This window comes from Gopherus flavomarginatus, chromosome 7 (assembly GCF_025201925.1).
Source record: "Gopherus flavomarginatus isolate rGopFla2 chromosome 7, rGopFla2.mat.asm, whole genome shotgun sequence".
In the NCBI taxonomy this organism is placed as follows: domain Eukaryota; kingdom Metazoa; phylum Chordata; order Testudines; family Testudinidae; genus Gopherus; species Gopherus flavomarginatus.
The window spans coordinates 27,966,769-27,983,987 of NC_066623.1; the positions used below are offsets into that span (position 1 = coordinate 27,966,769).

Below are 17,219 nucleotides of genomic sequence, written 5' to 3' on the forward strand. Positions count from 1 at the left end.
AAACTTAACATTAGTTTTCAAAGCCAGTTCCAAGCTGCCAACATCTATTTTATACAGGGGCCAGGAAACATGTTTCTTTCCTTTAGTTTTGCTGACAGGATTAAACCTGGCACTGTAATGCACACAAAGGACAAGTCCAATACTGCAAACCATTTTCTGTTTTATTATCTGTGATATTTGCATATTGCTGCACTCAATTATATCACATTTGTACAGAGGCCCAGTCTTTGCAGTGTAATGACTTCCTGATGATCTGTCTTTAAATGATGAATGAAAAGAATATGCAGCCTTCAAGCTGCATATAAGACCAAGTCACTTGCCAGCAGAATCCGCTTCTATTTTTTAATTTGTATAAGGGAGATTAGAAATGTAAGTATTCCATCTGTCATTTCATCACTTTCCTAACCTGTCTACAGATTGCTAAATTATTTTGATATCTTTCCAATGCTGCTTCCATCTTCCCAGAAAAAGTAGCTGAGATTCAAGAAAAAAAATTGCTTTATTGGGTTAATCTTACAATTTCAGAACTGAGTTTAACTGAAAATCAAAACCTGTGGCTACTGGTGAACCACAGGTTCTTCTTGTTCATGTGAGCCCCTCCATCACCCACTTCAGCATGGCACTTCTGAAATGTAGAAATCTGTCACTTCTGAGATAAACCCACTAATCTACCTCTCTCTTTGTCACATTCTCTGTGCAGTGAGCAGATTTCTTCTGTGGATATTTTCAATCACTTTTTTCCAGTGCTACCATTGTGTCATAAGCTGATGGCTTTAACTAGTGATTTTCTGTTTTTTAGATTCGACGAAGACATCCAAACACCTCTCTGTGAAATGTTTTCACAGTGCATCCCCTGCTGAAAGTCTCCTCTAAGGTAATCGTTATGACTGACAGAAAGTGTGTCATAAATAAAATTGCTGAAACTGTTTCTTGCTCAGCAAGAATTCTGTATACTGCAATATTCATCACCAGCAGCAGTATTCTCTCTCAGGGCATGGCTATACTTGCAGATGTAGCGCATTGTGAGTTAAACCCACCTTTGGAGAGTGCAGCAGGGAAAGCGCTGCAGTCTGTCCACATTGACGCTACTTGTGCACTGGTGTGGCCACATTTGCGGCACTTTCAGTGGCGTTAGGAGCGGTGCATTATGGGCAGCTATCCCAGCATGGAAGTGACTGCAATGTGCTTTTCAAATGGGGTGTGGGGGGTGGAATGTGACAGGGAGTGTGTTGTGTGTATGTAAGGGGAGAGAAAGTGGGTTTTGAGGGCTAAGAGCATGTCAGCATGCTGTCTTGAAATTTCAGACAGCAGCAGACCTCCTGTCCCTCCCACCTCTCTCTCTCTCACACAGCATTCCACACTAAGCTGTCTTGGAGCACACTTATCCGTCTCGGATAAGATAAGCAGCCAGCAGCAGAAACGTAGCTTTCAAAAGGCATATCCACATTCCTACAGTGAATTCAAAACAATGAGAAGAGTGGCCACTTGATTTAAGGGGACTATGGGACATTTCCAGAGGCTGATCAGTGTGCAGTAATGCAACACCTCATCCACACTGGCGCCATGGTGCTCCAGCAGGGGCACAGCAAACATTATTCCACTCGCCGAGGTGGAGTACCAGCAGTGCTGTAGCCACAGAGTCAGAGCGCTCTACGTGCCTTGCCAGTGTTGACAGGAAGTGAGCTAGTGCACCCGGGGCTCCTTTAATGCGCCGAAACTTGCAAGTGTAGCCAAAGCCCTCAGTCTTGATGGTAAATATCTCTACAAATCTTGTTGGAGGGGAAGAGGTTAATATCATCCACAGCTTCCACTTTGCATCCTAGTCTTCACATTTTACTGTTTCATTTCTTCACTTGTATGATCCTTGCCTCTTTTGCCCTGTCTGTTCCAAGTATTCAGCCTGATCTTTATCTGTGTGGTATGTGTCCTTTTAGTGATGTGTATGGCCTCTGCAATTTAAGCTGATATTATTAGTAATGCCGGTTGCTTCTTGTCTCATCTACTGTACTCTTTGGCTTCCTTTTCTAGTAACAAAATTCTCAGGATTAATTGTGATTACTATTCTTGGTGGCAGGTTTATGCTCTTTATTCATGAAGTGACCCTATATCAGTACTAATATAGTAGATGTGTAGGATAAGCCTCTTTCATCACTCTTACATTTCCAAAAGCTTTTTCAGCCTAATTTGATGCCTCTGAATTCAGGCAACAGGTGTTTATCTGATTTAAACTCATCAAGTATGTTAAACTTTAAAAAAAATGGTAACAGGAGTTTTGAGTTTGATGCAGAAATTACTTGGTATCATTCTTTGCCTTGTGTTTCACGGGAAGTGAGACTAGATGATCGTGATGGTCCCTTCTGTTCGAAGTTATGCTGATATCTTTTGTGATTTGGGGTGCGAAGGCTCTGGTATCAGTTGTGTTATTGTCGGCTTCATGTTCTCAGAGCCAATCAGAATGCAATGTAAAAATCTAGCAGGGTTTCAGTTGCATTTGTCTAAATTAAGACAACACATGAATTCTGACATTTTTGTTTGAAATTCTTTATATGTCACCTGCTATAGCTAGTCATCACAGTCTCTTTTTAATAAAGAATCTCTTCTATCATTTTACACAAAGGATGTAGCATTATTCAAATTAACCAGGTAAAAATGGGTATGCCATATCCATACTCCTATTGTTGCTGGTTAAAAATAGGGAATTCAAAATGGGTAGCATAATTATAACTCTTTTAAGTTCATGCATTGGCTATTATTTTTATAATGAATATATTGTTTGGGGCAATGCAACAAGATGATTGTGCATTTCATGACTGCTTGTTGCTGAAATACTGACTTTTTTCCTAATGTTCAAGTGCATTTCCATAGTATAATTAATTCTTCTCTGTTGGCTCTCTAGTGTTATGGTTTGCTAGAAAAGGGAAATGTTGTCAGAGAGAGCCTGGCTGCAGAAGCCAATGATACTTAGGACAAATAGGGAAAGCTGACTGGTTTTCACAGGTTTCCCACTGAAGTTCATTATACTCCTTTCTTGCAAGGCAAGTACTTTAGAGGTTCCCATGTCTGCATTTGGAAACTCAACTAGCTATGCTTGAGAATGTTGTTTTCCATGATTTCATCTGTGTCTGTGGAAGAAAGCCTGAAGGTAGCACACGGCCATGGGATTCCTTACAAATGAAGGCTGTGAAGAGCTGCTGAGTGAAGACCTGCAGACAGCCTATGCACTCCAGATGGGTGGAAATTCTCTGATGGAATATTTTTTCATCATAAAATGTCAGTTTGTCTAAGTAAAAAGTTTCACAGAAATATGTTGATTGCAACAAATCTTTGTCAAAAAAAATTGAGGGAAAAAACATTTTCATCATCTCAAAAATGTATTTTGATCTTTTTGGAATAGAATGTTTCAATTTTACATTTCAAAATTACTTTCTGTTTCAATTTCTTTTATATAATATAATATTTATATAATATGAAATAAAAAAGTCAAATCAGGATTAAGTATTTTAAGAGACCTGAAACTAGCTTTTTGTTTTTATTTTGTTTGACAGGAAATTTTGAGGGTGGGTTGTTGGTGCTGATGAATTTGGAACAGGAAAAAAAGGCACAGTCACTGAGTTCCCTGTGAAACAAAATATCTGGTTCCTGTCCAGGTCTAGACTGCAGCTTTATTGCAATTTCTGGGTAGTGACAAAGAGGCGGCACAACAAAATGCAGCGCTACAAATAAAAGAAAACGTATAGGAATTGAAAAGAATAGGAATTAAGACATTTTGGGCATAGACTACAGAAAAGGAGTTATTAGAGACTGCTAGGAACAAAATTAACTCACCTTCATGAAGGAAAATAAAAGTTTGTGGCATCCTAGAAAGCCATAGGATAAGAACAATTGATGATGGAAAATCAGCATCATGAGACATCAAGTGATTATTCTGTAGCATGGCTGACAATTAATTTTCATGTTCACATTGATCTAGAATCTTGAAATCTGGTATGCTCTTTCATTATGGGTCATAGAGTACATGAACAAAAATTCTTGATTTGACTTGACTTTATCAACAGCCATTGAAAGATCACCATTCTTTCTTATCAGGTTTCACATGCTCACATGTCTTTCTCAGCTATGATATTGAAATTTGGTGTGCTCATTAATTATGCACTGTAAATTACAAGAGGAGAAAGATTTTAAATCTTATATGTGTATCATAGGTCACCAAAAGGTCATCAGTAATGATTTACCAATAAAAAATTAATTATATTAATTATTTCCATAAGTAAATCACATTGTTTATGAGGGCACCAGTTTGGAGACAAAAACTCATCTGGGATCGCCACTTTGATTTATCAGATTTTAGCCAATAAATCTGATGAAAACAAGTAAGTGCCCACAGGCACCAACACTAAAAGTCACAGGAGCAGCCCTATTGCACCACTGGTGGAAAGTCCATCTGGGCCACTGGAGGATCAGATGTAGCATAGCTCCACTCTGCCATGCCTCTTGCCTTCTCTTTCTCACTCACACTCTGCCCTGGGACATCCCTAACACATTCCTCTCCAGCTTCTTAACCTGGGAGAAGAGAGGTCAGCTGGCATAGAAGCCAGCACTGATTCCGCTATATTAAATTCACTGAACATTAGCCACTGATCATCACTGGCCACTTTTAGGCTCATATGGGGCACAAACAAGCCTTAGTGAACTAAAGAATCTGGACCAATGTGTATATACAAAATATATAATAATTTATCCACTACATATAATTTACTTTGAAGCCAACTTATTCTTTGACATGAAATGATTACCCACTCAGGAGCAAAAAAAAAAAAAAAAAAAAAAGGAAAATAGCCAATCAAAGGAGAAAGTTGTTCCAATTTTTTATCTTCCTGCATGTTCTTGTGTCTTTTACCTTATTGAATTATAGCAGAATTAGAAAATTATATATATAATGTTGACACTGCTTGCTGTGATATGCTCTTACAGTTAGGGCAAATTTCTGTGAAAATGTGTTTTTCACAAATATACATAGCACAGGAATGACACCTATAGTTAAGGTTGCCTGTCACTGTCCATTATAAAATTCAGTTGTCTTTTGTTTATTTCCAAAAAATAGTAGAAAACTATGTGATCATGTAGTTAAATACTGTATCATACTGTTTATGCATAAGGGAGCCAAATTAAAGTTCATAAGTGACCTTAACTCTGGCAATTTCAACCTTTTGAGTGCTTGACTTTGCAACTTTAATCATGTTTAATGTAAGCTGTGGGGGTATTGGTTTTTTGGTTGTTTGGTTTTTTGCAGGGTGTTGTATGTAGTGTGTCTGGCAGTATTTTAAATTGATCTTTAAAGTGGAGATTGTTCTTGGAAGATAGATAGCGGAGGGTGTTGGATTGTAGCAGCCCTGGAGACTCTCTTTGTCAATTGAACAGATAAAGAACAGGGAATGGAAGTGTCACCTACCAGAGAAATCATCTCTGTAATGTCACAGATCCCTGATCCTGTATTGAGTTCTTCATAAGTACAGGGATCTACCAGTGGAGTGCTTATTGAGGCCTTAGAGGCTTGTTTATATGGGTAGGTGTTTGCGGGTATGTTTAAACCAAATTAAGTCTAGTTAAACTGGTTTGAAAACACATGATGAAATTCATAATAGAGTACTAACTCCATATTTATCAGGAACTATATTCTATAGGGCTTGTCTATGTGACCACTCAGTGCGCAGCAAGGCAGGGTGTGGATTTACAATACACCAGCCTGCTGTGCACTAAGTGAGCATGTGGACCCTGCTGCTTATCACAGTGCACTTGGACCTAATACAATATGTCAGAGCACACTACAAAACTTTTAATGTATCACAGCAGTGTCCACAAGGCCACTTAGTGCACAACCCGCTACTGTGCTGTAGATTTAAACTCCAGGTTCTCATGCATAAAGCACCGTATATACAAGACCTACATTATATATTAGTGGTATAGGCCCAGAAGTAGGCCGTGGGTCTGTGATGTGTGGAATGGGTTGATTTTTTTACTACCTCGTTAAAAAAAATTTAAAGAATCTCAATAATTATATAAAGTACCTCCTCCCTTCCCCTCCCCTACGGAAGCATTTGAAGACACTGTAAAACAGAATAAAACTATTTAAAATGGAAATAAAAAATATTTAGAAGTCAACAGTTGCAGTTCCAACAGCAGCAGTGTCCATTTTTCCATACACTTGGGGCAAAGTTGCTATGATGGAGGGAATAAGAAATAATTGTGGTAAAATTGTGGTACATATTGGCAAATGGTGACTCTTTAATGGCATCCATTGTTTGCTCTGTAGTGTTCTGGTCTTTCAAGCTACCTTAAATAGATCATTAAACTTAATTTTATAATATCCCTGAGCTAACTACGCTTAAACTCTTCTGTCAAGCGCCTTGTTAATTGCCTTTCTCTCGAAACTAACTAATTACAATTTTGTTGAATCTTTCCTCACACATAACCCCTTTTAAAGCTGAAAAAAAATATCTGATTTCTCTTTGGCTTCTGCCCTCCTACCACCTGGTGAGTAGGGCAGAACCTTTCAAATGATTTTGATGGGAATACTTCACAGCCAGCTACTTACGTTATAACCTTGAGGTTGTCTTTGATAATAAATCAGCTTTTAATTACCTTTTTAGTTACACTGGGAAAAAATTATTCTGTTATTTCCAGAACACAGTAAGGATTCAACCAACAGTATCTCAAGAGGATACAGTTATTTTAAGGCCTTTATTACTAATTATAGCTGGCTTATTACTGTTCATTGTTCACTGATCTTCCAGAATGTTTGTTTACTTAGATTTCCTCAGCTAACGTGCTAATCCCTTGAAAATCAACATGAAACATTGCACATGTGCTGAGATCTTCTCACTTAGGTTCCAGTGAATTTTTGCATTCATTTGAAAATTCAGCTTGCCTCTTACAGGAGACAGGTGGCAATGGTACAATGAATTGCAATGTCACCATGGACTCCCTTGCCTGTTATGGTCCTGGAAAGTTAGATGAACTCCTGGATTTATGCTTTGCGTATTAGCATTGTGAATTGCCTTGGATTTTTTGTATTTGATGAAAGTCATTTCAGTGGGAGTTTTTGTATGGAATTTATAGAATCAGCATAGTGTTTTATGACCTTTGCAACCTTGCTTGCATTACTAAATTGAATACATAAAACAAATTGGGTATTATGTTGTACTAAGCAGGAAAATAAACTGTACAAAAGGAAATGGGAGTAAAAATCTCATACATAAAAGCTTCGTCGATGCATTAAAACACAGTTCCTTTTTAAAAATAAAAAATGAAATACAAAATATTTCAGACACAAAAAGCATTTTAGGTCTGTCACACAAAAAAGAATAATTATGTCACATATGTATTCAAATATTCAATATGATTCAAAAAGATGATTCAACATGCATCAGACAAGTGTTCCTACTAAAATATCAAGTTTACATAGACTCTTTCTTTAAAGATAATGTAAAGTGAAATTTATGGTTTAAGTTAAATGCATTTTTAAAAATGATCAACATCCTCCATTTTCCATGTACTTATTTTTCCCTCAAGTCTCTTCATCACTCCAATCTCATGATATCTCCTACAAAAACTTTAATAGACAATGATAATTTCCATTATTACTAGATTCACAGACAAATTTCATTAACACAGAGATAAGGTTGCCCGGTGGTATCTCATGGTTTTCCATAACATCAAGTTCAGCAAAACTCAAAGCTCTGAAAACTAGGAACATGCCCACTGAACCTTACCTCTGCCTCCTGAAGTTAGCAATAGCTACTGGGAATTTTCTGCATGCATTCCAGCTGCATGCACTGTATTAGATGTAGCTGTTTTGAAAGGTGGAGGGATTAATTTGAGGAGCATGAAGAGCTGTGATCATGATGTGAGGTGATCCTGATCCTTTGGGTGGCTATGCACAAAGGAAAGCTGTGCCTGTGCGCCTTGAGGGATCCAGTATGACTCATTTCTGCACTGGCTTTGTAAATTGTCAGTACCTTGCACAGAGTTCTTTTCCGTGGAGACTGTCAGAGATCCTGGAACAATTTGTATAGTGGGGGTGCTGAAAGCCATTAGACAAAACTGTAAATCCTGTAAATGATGGAAACCACTTCAAACCAGGGGGTGCTGCTGCATCCCCAGCACCCCTAGTCCCAGCACCTATGCTGTCAGCATTCAGGTGGGATATCAGAGTGGTCTGTGGGTTCAGTGACAGATAAGTGAAAGTATAGACTTAGAAGGAATCTTGTGGTTAAGACTGAAGGTGATAAAAGAGAGTGAAGGAGTGGCAAAATTTAGCAAATGTGGGGTTGTTTCTGGGGAATAGGCTCAGTGTTTGAGAGTAGAATAAGTGCAAGTAGCTTCTTTCAGTACAGCTCACGTAAAGAATGTTTGCCTTAGCAAAGAGAAGGCATTACACTCTTCTCCCATTGTCATGTGTTCTACTCCCTGAGTAATGTGTACTATTTGCAAAGGCAGAATGTGATACTGTATGTTACGAGCATATTGGGTCAGTGCTCAAAGAGGAGGCAGAATTAAGGTTGTGTTGGTGTGTGCCTTAACTCAGTATTTCCTGTTTTTCCAAGGTTTGAATTTTGTTCAAGTTGGTGTTATGAAAGGGCACATGATACTAGGCAACCTTAACTCTGCATTAACAAAGTTTTTTGTCAGTGAATATAAAATTGAACAATGGGCTCTGCCTCTCTCCTGTATACCAGTGCAACCCATTCACTTCTCGTAAAACTGAGAATCATATCTGATTCAGTTGGTGTTGGTTTTGTAAACCACAGATGGTTTTGCGGTTTTTGTTTTATGTTCATGGCCTATAGGAACATGTTTTTCACTTTCCAAGAGCCAGATTCTGCCAGGCCTTTAGACAGGAGCAGAGTAGAAGTGAGAATAAACATAGGAGACTTTGATTCTCAACCTCAGAAGACCTGTGTAAGCACTAGTCTGAATTGCAGTCCACTAGAAAATGCATTAGGTGATGTGTCCCTACTCAAAAGGGTCAGAGAGGAGTTGGGCCATGGCGCTGCACGACCCATGCACTAGCCAGCAATACTATCTGGTTGTGCAAAAAGAGTAGATGTTAGCTGAAACCCATAAGGTCCTAGGCACACCCAAGAATTGAGGGAGCTATTCCAACTTCCTGAGAAAGCTCCATCTAGGACGATGCAAATCTATACCTGGAATTGCGACCTCAATGCTTATTAATCCCAAAATTCTTTTTCATTTGTGTTTGTAGAGCTGAACTAATTTCTCTTCCCCTTTAGTACGTGGCTTTCTCTATTGCTAAGATTGTTATGTAAAACACTACATAAAAGAATCAATTGTGTAAACACAAAATTAGGATCATCACTGGAGGTTAAAAACACATAAAAGATAACAAAAATGTCCATTAGCGCTAGCAAGACAGAGGTGTGCAGAGTCCAGGATGGGAAATGAGAAGAGTGCAAAACTCCACCTTCCTATTTATGCTCACAGAAAGGAACCAAACCTACCATATGTTGGGGAAATGGAAGCATATAAACCTTAGGTTGGGTCTCTGGCACAGTATCACAATGCCAATGCATTACTGAGCTTGCCAATTAGCAAATTTTGCCATTACTAAGTAATCCTTTTAGTGTGATACTTGATTTAATTGTGTTATTGTGCGGCACTTAGATTCTGCTAAAACAGGAAAATTCAGGGTTGTCAACTTTTTCTATTTGTGTATGTATGCTGGGGAGCAAAGACTAATTACTTTGCTGCCTTTGAGTGTGAGCCCTTTAAGATGATGTCAGATCAGATATCTAAGTAGCATTTAACTTCTCCCATACAAATGACCTTTTCATCTAATGCCTGTAATGAAATTTTGAGTGGAAGCATCATCCTTCTTGCCCAGCATGGCCCTTGTGTTGCAACCTCATCTCTAACAGTCCTGTCAACTCCCTCAAGCACAGTTATAAGGGGAGTCCAGCTTGGAAGATAGCTTTTGTATTCAACCCTGACCCTACTTCCAGCCACTTTCCCAAGGACAACTTCACTGAGGCTATGGAGGATGAGGCTGTCTCTGCCTCCCCATTTGTCTCCTAGACTTGAAGCACTATTTATTCCAGGTGGTGCAGAGGCTGCCTGCAGAAGTCCTAATGGGGTAAAGTGTGGGGGCAGGAGTATTTTAGCCCATGGAGCAGGCAGAGACCAGGTGTGTGGGGCTTCCTGCAAGTTGTCATGGATGGGACGTAGGGAGAAGGGATCCACAGAGGTAGAGTGCAGAGGAAAATGTTGACAGAGAGTCGTCTTCAGCCACAATGTTGGAGTAATAGCTGCAGACTCCCTACACTCTGGTTCCATGGTATTGAGAGGTTTTGAATCAAAATACATCCCAGTAGCATTAGAGAGAAAAGGTGGGTGAGGTAATTGTGATACCATGCTCAGGACACCCAGAACTGTGTGCCGCTACGATACCACTTTGCCTTAACAAGAGTGGGATTTTTGCTGCTGCTGTATATCAATTCCCTGACATATCAGCCTGTTTGCCTTGCTAGCGAACTCTTCAAGACTCTTCCAGTCTAAACCTTGCCTTGCAAGTAACAATCAGTGAACCCCAGTTCCCCAGAGACACCTCCTTGCAGTGTCCAGACTCTCTCACTGGACTCCTACAGAAATTGTTTGCTGCCTCCAAAGAGACAGAGCTCTCACACCAGCCTGTTAAGTTAGCTGAAGACTCACACTTCATTTTAATACACCTCACTGAGATTATTTTGTAGTAAGACAAAAATAAGTTTATTAACAAAGAACAGAGATTTAAGTAATTCTAAGCAAAAACAAAAGACAGCTATGGTTACAAATAAAACAACAATCTTTCTAGTGACTAAAACTTAATTTTAGCAAGTTACATTCTTTGTCTGAACAGTTACCTTAGTCACATCAAGTTATCAGCACCCATAGCCATCCAGACTAGGGAATACAATTTTCACAAGCCCAAAGGGTGCTGTAGCTTATGTCGCCTCAGTGATGGATAACTAAAAGGCCTTTTTGCTCCCCTTATATTATCCAAAATGTTCATTGCTTTTGCCTTTAGAGCCAGGAGAGCTTTCTAGGGTGTAGATTCTGTCCCCAAGCATGACTGTTAAACTGTCTTCTCCCATGTTTGTTTAATGACGTTGTGTACCTTATATGTAAGTGTACTGTCATTGTCCTCTGCCTGCCAGTCAGACAGGTAACTATGCCCCTTTGTCTAGGACATTCTGAGGTTATGCATTGCCTCCCAAACACATTATAAGAACATATTTTGAGAACATATCTATAACTCCTTGTACACCACTCATACACACATCACACAATGATTTTCAGGACTAGCATGTTGTCACCAGTTTACATATGATACTTTGCATGATGTCTTTGAGATGTATATTATGACAACCAGTGGATCAGGGCAATGAGTGTGTCAGGTCTGATGTGAGTTTCAGTATGGGGATTCCTCTACCAGTTAGACTGAGAGTCTCCCAGGGTCATGAATATCTTTTATTGGACCAACTTCTATTGATGAAAGAGACAAGCATTAGGTTTACACCTTGCTCTTCTTCTTGTCTCTCTAATATCCTGGGACCAACATGGCTGCAACTACACTGCAAACAACAATCCCAGTAGCGTGGCTGCTTTAGCGGTAGGGCAGGTGGGTCTCATCATTACCTTTCTGATACTTAAAAATGGGAAAATACATATCTAAAAGTAACACTTTGAATATTTTTCATTTTATTTTTTTCTGTTGTGAAAGAATTAACTCACCACTAGCACCTCCTTGTGACCAGGCATGGCAAAGCAGCTCTCCCCCAGTCACTTTAAAGTCTTTCCCCTTGCTATGAACAAAAAGGAAGTGGAATTATTGCAAATAAACACAGGTAATGGGAAAGAAAGGGGAATGAGTCCCTTTCGGGGTGCTTCAGAATCTGGGAGGGATGGGCCATCGGGCAGCAGTCATCTGGGAGAAGTTCCTGAATTTAGTCAGTCCTTTCTTCAGAGGCTGAAGGTTTGTTCTGTTTCCAGATCCGCCACAAGCAAGCAGCTGTTCTCCCCTTTTAAGCTCCTCCTCCAGCCTATTCATGTATTGCAGGTGCGGCAAGGTGGAGCTACCTGAGGCCAGAGCAGCTGCCTAACCCCTTGTTGTCCAATGTGGGGCTTGTATACCACATCGCACTGTTCACAATGTTTTTTTTAAAGTTTATCTTTTTGTATAAAACCATTTAAATATTCCGTAGGAATTTCCAGACTATACCAAACTCCATAATTTCCCACCAAGTGAATAATCACAAGCAGAAATTGTGCTCCCCAGCTTTATGTAGCAAATCACACAAAATGGCGGCAACCTTTATGTCATGTCCATGCATTCTGTAACAATTGCTTACAAAAATAGTTTGCTCATTTTTCTATTATAGATATTTTATTTCCTCATTTGCACAAATTTTATTTATTTTTGCAGTTCTGCCATTTCTATTCGTAATAATGCAAAAAGAATTCAAGGGTAAATGCTCCTCAGATAATTTAAAACACATCTTATACCTGCAAAAGTTCAGTTTCAGATGAATATCCTACAGTTAGTGCAGAATGACATTTAATTTAGATGTTGAAAAGTATAGATTATTGGATCTAGAGGGTTATACCTTGGCCAGTAATGAGTGCAAAAGTGACATATGACTGATGTTATTGTTTGCAAATTATCATACTGCCAGTGAAAGTAACTATTAGAGACAATCAAATACATCCCAGAGGTACAGTGAAATCATTACTTTCTGTGGGTATCTTGTGATTTATCCAAAAGACATTGCATTATAGAGCACCAGGGAATTTGAGAGAGAGCCCACCATAATCTGTGGGGTCATGACCTCATAGATTACACGGAATGATGAGTTTGTGTTGTCAGAGTAATACCATCCTGAAGACACAGTATTGGCAATGTGGGTTAGGCTGATGGGATTATAGCTATGAATTGATTTACATTGCACATAGAAATTTTAGTGTAAGGCTCTCTTTATCAAACAAACAACTGGATTGTTAAAGATTTATTTTACACTGAGCGAGTTCTTTGAAGTGGAGAATGAAGTGTCAAAAACACAAGCCTTATTAATAATCTCAATTCCCACAATATTTTTTTTTCTAAAAAGCAACCTCTGTTTCTCTGTGTGTTGTGTTTATCTCAGCCTGTTGACTCTTTTGAAGAGCCAGAGGTCCTTTCACCTTATACCTATTCACTAATAAATAAACCTGAGAATGAAGAATTCAAATACTCCTTAAGGTGAAGGGAGGGGATGATTGTTTTGTTTTCTTATAATGTTTTATAGAAACAGCGCAACTAAATAGTATCTCTTGTCAGTGGAATCTCAAATAATAAGTGCACAGATCTTTAGAATAAACTGAGAAATATGCTATAAAAATGCACCCCTTTTCACAAACCCAATCCTTGATGCCAATGAAATTACTGAAGAGTTTTAATATGCAATTTAAAGAGAGAACACTTGCACTGTCTTTTCCCTTCTCTATAAAGCTGAGCCATTATTAAAAATTTTGTTCTGTGCCACTTCAAAGTGAAGAAATACCAATAAGTGTGTTAGGTTTAGATAATCCAAAATTCCTTTTACTTAGCTTCTTATTCTATATTTATTTGTCTGGTTTAGAAATCTATGCCAATGTGTTCATGTTCCACCCAAATCTATTCATCAAGCATCAAAACTCATCAGTGAGATGGAATAATGCCACTTAATTAGTCTTTGATATACAGCTTAATTAGGTCTTAATAAGGGGTAGTGCATCCTAAAATCAATTATCTTACTCTTCTTAATAAGAGCAACTAATTAGTAGGTAAATCGCCGCAGTTCCCCTTTCATCCTACAGTTTTCAACAGTCTTGTGAAGGAGATTATGCTGATGAAATTATCTCCCTAGTAGATAGGAGATATTTCTAGCTGTACTTTAGAAGGTGCTTTGCCAAACAAGTTGAAGTAGGTAAGGGGTGGAGGGGCTGCAGGGAAATGGAAAAAAAAAGGCTGAGGCACAAAGTGCTCTACTGAGAATTCTAGCTGACTTGACTGTGTCAAGTCACTCAGTGATGTATTGCCCTGCTTGCGGTATACCCCTTGTATGCAATAAATATGCCCTTCCATTCATTTTGGTGCACTATGCAATGTCCTGTAAACCAACATATCTGTTCACTTTGTCCAGATTTGTGTTGCTGAAAGCAAAAGCTATTCCTTTGGCTTTATCCTTTTCCTTACAAAATAAAGTCTTATATTTGGACACTACCTTTACATCTGAGAGGAGGTAGAGAAGCGGATCACTGAAAGAATAAACAGAGACTCCTCAAGAAAGCTGGGTACAGTGATCACCGTTAAAAGTAAATATTTACCCACAGATACAAAAGTTCCTTCCCATTTTAAGTGCAGGGAAGAACTGTAGTATGTCAGATTGCACTGTTTAGTAGATGCTGCCATTGTAATGGTGATCACAGCAGTCAGACGGTGAAGTGATTGCAGAGCAGCATTTGTCTCTGTTATTCTGACCAGATTCCTAATTACAGCAAGGTAATTGTGGGAAAAGATCATGGTTAGGAGGGAATATAGAAAAGGCTGCTACTTTGATGTGTACAATTTATATCTGTGTTCATCCCCAATGGGCCAAAGATTGAAGATCTTGCTCAGTCCTTGCTTGGTAAAAGTTCCCATGTGTTTGGCATTAGTTATTATATCATTGCTTCCCTTTCATGCTCGTAATTTCTTTAAAGGACTTATCCTTTTCAAAATGCCACCTACAGACACTGGGCTGCTCTCAAACAGTGCCTATAATTCCATCTAGTTATGGGGGCTAATGTACTTCATGTCATCACTGCTTTCTCAAACTTGATGCCAACTCCCTTTGAGTTTTCACTTTAGGCAAGAGGGAACTATTCCCCTTCAGTTGGTGGTCATTTTTGGTTGTGCCCCAGCGGCTCAAGGGCACTCCAATTATATAACTCAATCAGTGCAGCAGCCTTCATGTATCTGCCCTTTTCAGCTGAGCCTTCTTGCCAAAGATACCAGAGAGAGATTTCATAACTGTGAATGGGTTTTGCTATTACTTCAGTTTCCCTTATGCTTATTACTGCAGCTTTTCTAGACACTTTCTAGTGTTAGTCATTAACCACAACACAATGCCCCTGTTTTAAAAGTCTGGGGTTGCCTTCTGTTCTTTGTTTTTCCTCTCTGAGGCATTAGTCATGCTTTTTTGTGGAAGAAAATGTTCTAACAGGCAACCCCTTCCCCCATGAGGTTTGGTAAATTGATGCATTCCTTTTATATCTAATCCTGATTCAAATGCTGATTCCAATAGTTCAGTTCATAGTTTAACATGCTACCGAGCAGTATGCAGTAGCTGTGAAAGGCAATGCTATTTAGTTTTTATTTTAATGGATTGGGATAGGAGTTTCTTCAGATTGTGGCAGTGAATTTCTTAATCCTCAAACAACAATGATTAAATTTGCATCCTTCTTCTGTCAGATGTTAACCAACTGGGCTCTGTATTGGAGATGGAAGGTAACGAGGCTGTGGAGAATACAGAATCCTCTCTCTCCAAACCAGAATCAGAGTACAATGCACCCACATAGCTAGTCCACTGCTTGTGAATTTGAGTAGCAACTGGGCTCCAGAATACTCTCCCCTATGTGGGCTTTGCAGCTGAAGAGTCTCTGCAGTTCACAGACTCACTGGCCTTTCCCTTGAACAGCTCACAGCCCCTTCCTGCTTTAATGGATGGGCCGCTATGGAGCCCAGCTCCAAAATTTGCACAAATTTCTGAGTCCCCTTAGGAAGCCTCTCAGTAGCCTGCTTCCTATGCATCTTGCAAGCACAACTGTAGCATTATTGCTGCATATTGGGCTCTTCTTAGCCCTTCTGCATTTGTTAATATTTCTTCCCAAGTGTAAAACTCAACCCTTCATACCACTTCTGTCCCACTTGCCCCCAGAACAAAGAATGTAGAGTTTTGCACTGGGAAAAGAGGGCAGGTTTTTTTGAAGATGGTGTCCTGTTGCGGAAGGTAGGCAAAATATCTATTGTCTATTGGTAACATCTGAAAACAGGTAGACAGTACTGACCTCCCTACTTCCCCAGCACCCAAAAAAAAGCATGCTCAGATCCTATTTAGAGCAGCAGACAAACACCAAAATATATTTGTCTCAAAAGAAGACAGGCAAATCTCCATTTTCAGATGAAAAATCTCTGTTCCATTCATGGCAAAACTTGGATATTAGGTGAAATTCAGATTTATAAATAGATTTCAATTTTATGCTGGATTATGCAAGCCTTCCTGATCATTTTCGTGGCTTTTCATTGTAACAACATTGTCCCTCTTTGTGTGGTCTGCCAGTTGCTTCTCCTTATCCACTACAATACAAACTAGTCATGTTCATTTTTAAGACCCTTCACAGCCTATCCCCACCCTACCTATAATCTCTTATACATTATTTAGGTTTCAGTTCCTGCCTCTGCTCTGCCAACTGTGTCTACCTTCATTGCCCATTTGTTAAATTTTAAAACAAACACCTTTTCACTTTCTCCCATGCAACCCCTCAAACAGGGGAGGAGCTCCCCGTAAATACCTTCCAAGCCACCTTATTGCCCTCCTTCAAATCCCTCCTGAAAACTCCTCTGCTGTGATGCCTTCAAAAACTTGACAATGGTTAGACAGCCAGTGTGCTACAGCTGCTTGCTTTTAATGCCGGCCAGTTCTGTCTCATTGTTACTTTGTGCTCCCACTTTCTGTCTATTGTATCCTTCTCTCCCTTGTCTTATACTTAGATTGTAAGCTCCTCAGGGAGCTTTTTTGTACAGCATGTAGCACAGGGGGATCCTGTCTTATGACCATGGCTCCAAGGCACTACTATCGTGCAAACAATAAATAACCACCACAACAAAAGCGAAGTCCCACCAGGAACCCTTACAGGTACATGGTTCTTTGAGTTGAATTCTTTTAAAGCTATTCTAGCCTCTTACAGTTGATTTGGTTTTATGTGTGTGAAATCTAGTTTAAAAAAAAAAGTCAACAGCTTTTGAAACTATTATCAGTTGTTAGAGAATGAGAAATATCAGGAGTCTTTTCATGGACCTCCATGGCTTTGGATCTGGCTTATAATGGAGATTAAAAGCTGGGGTTTCCTCATTTCCTCATCCACATGTTGTAAGTGAAAGCCAAAAA

At 39.2% G+C, this 17,219-nt stretch overlaps 1 protein-coding gene across 1 annotated transcript in view; it reads left to right on the forward strand.

Annotated features, from left to right (window-relative positions):
• Positions 1-17,219, forward strand: part of TENM2 (teneurin transmembrane protein 2) — a 2,274,099-nt gene that overhangs the window by 1,003,201 nt on the left and 1,253,679 nt on the right. Inside the window, exon 4 of the mRNA XM_050962494.1 lies at positions 800-874. The gene's annotated coding sequence lies outside the window, so the exon portion shown is untranslated. The remainder of the gene's footprint in view (positions 1-799; positions 875-17,219) is intronic.